The following is a 2,247-nucleotide window of genomic DNA, read 5'->3' on the forward strand; positions in this document are numbered from 1 at the left end:
CGGAAGGGACCTTGTAGGTCATCTAGTCCAACCCCCCTTGCCCAAGCAGGTGACCATTTCTGACAGATGGCAGTCCAGTCTCTTCTTGAAAGCTTCCAGTGATGAAGCTCCCACAACATCTGAAGGCAATCTGTTCCATTGGTTGATGGTTCTCACTGTCAGGAAATTTCCCCTTATTTCCAGGTTGAATCTCTCCTTGATCAGTTTCCACCTGTTATTGCTTGTCTGGCTTTCAGGTGCTTTGGAAAATAGGTGGACCTCTCTGTGACAGCCCCTCAAAATTGGAAGACTGCTATCATGTCTCATCTGGTCTTTCTCTTCACTAGACTAGCCGTGCCCAGTTCCTCTAACTGTTATTCATGTGTTTTAGCCTCCAGTCCCTTAATCATCTTTGTTGCTCTTTTTCTAGAGTCTCAACATCTTTTTTATAGTGTGGTGACCAAAACTGAATTGTGGTGTTCCATTAAAAACAGAATGTTCTGGGATTTATAATATCAGCAGCATGACTTTATTTTCGAATCATACCAGTTTAGCCTTGCAAAAGGTTTTTTTTTTTAAATTCTTTATCTTGATAGCTGTCACTATTCTGTTATATATTCAAGATGGACAGTGTTTAATATTTATTTGTTATGTATATGTAGGGGTGTAGGTCTATGCATATGTTGTATATAGTATGTTTAGATGTGCATCATGTATGTGTTCACTTTGAGAGCAGGCAACCAAATTTCATTTTTGATGCTTGCCATTGTGCCCACATGACAATAAAGGTTGTCTTATCTACTATTCTGGTTACTTAAGCTTTATGCTAAAGTAAGGAATGATGTGAAAATTCAAAAATGAGATTTAATACAGTCCAGTAATTTAATTTTATTTCTGAAGAAAAGAACAAATATTTCAATAAGTAAAAACATTCCAGCAGGTCCTCCCTTTTTTCTTATTCCAAACATTGGAGTTGAAAGATTGCTTTTAAAAATTTATTTGTACACATAACAAAGGGAGAGTTTATCAATATATTAAAAAGCATTTTTCAGAGAGGGAGGGAGGGAGGGGGGGGAGGTTTGGTCTAAAAGTTAAAGCACCAGGCTAAAAAACAGGAGATGGTGAGTTCTAATCTCGCCTTAGGCGTGAAAGGCAGCCTAACAATAGGGTTGTTCTAGAAAAATAGGAGTAAGACGTAGTATTATGTATGTTTTCTGCCTCTAGTTATTTATACAAAATAATAAAGCAGGGATATAAACAAACAAATAAAGAGATAGGCAGGCAAACAAGAAGCTACTATCACTTTTTTAAAAAAAAAATTACGAACCAAATTGGCTTCTCTCTACAAGATTAGCAAATTCTTCACCAGTATGAAGAATATGCTAACCTCTTGAAACTCATACATATACATAACAAATAAATATTAAACATTGTCCATCTTGAATATATAACGGAATAGTGACATTTGGAAAAATAATAAAGTCCAATACCATGTTGGTGCACAAATTACTCACTACTGTATATCCTAATTACCTTAACTCTGTTTTCTGAGGTTGTGGGGACACTAACAGAGTTTGCTCTTGCCTTTAATATTTGCTTTTCTCTCTCATGACAAACTACAAAAGTACATAGAATTCAAACTGGGACTCTGATTCCCAGAGACATAAGCAACGCTGGATACAAGAATGAAAGATGGAAGAATCAGCAGCTTTCTAACATTGAGGAGTCTCTGAAATTTTTCACTGAATGCTGGTAGGAAATGCCATGGTAGTTGCAAAAATAAATTGCCTCTGCGCAGGAAGACTGAGAAGTAGGGTGGGGTTCCCCTGCTGTAGTTCATAAAGTGCTCATAAACATTCCACTTTCAGTTGATTGCATTAAAACAATGTCTCCACAAAGCTAAAAAGCCCAAGTATTCTTTTGGATTTTTTTTCTTTCTTTCAGCAAAACAAAACACGTTGGCTCCAATTAATCAGTCCAGGAGGAAAGGATGCCACTGTGGCTTACTAACTAAGCCAGTGGTTCTCAACCTTTTTAATGCCACGACCCCCAACCGGTTGTAAGTCGAGGACTACTCAACTGGTGCAGCACCATTTGCAGAATGGGACTTTTGGCGGGCTCAGCAGGGCAGAGTCAGCCTGGACAATTCCTATTGGCTTTTGAAAGCCAATAGAATTAGACTCTATTCAAGAGAGTCTATTCTATTGGCTTTCAAAAGCCAATAGAATAAAAGGGAGTAGCACAGCTAAGGAAAAGGGGGAAAAAAAT

Source organism: Crotalus tigris, unplaced genomic scaffold (assembly GCF_016545835.1).
Source record: "Crotalus tigris isolate CLP2741 ecotype Arizona unplaced genomic scaffold, ASM1654583v1 scf7180000020638.1684329919:236218, whole genome shotgun sequence".
NCBI classification, from domain to species: domain Eukaryota; kingdom Metazoa; phylum Chordata; class Lepidosauria; order Squamata; family Viperidae; genus Crotalus; species Crotalus tigris.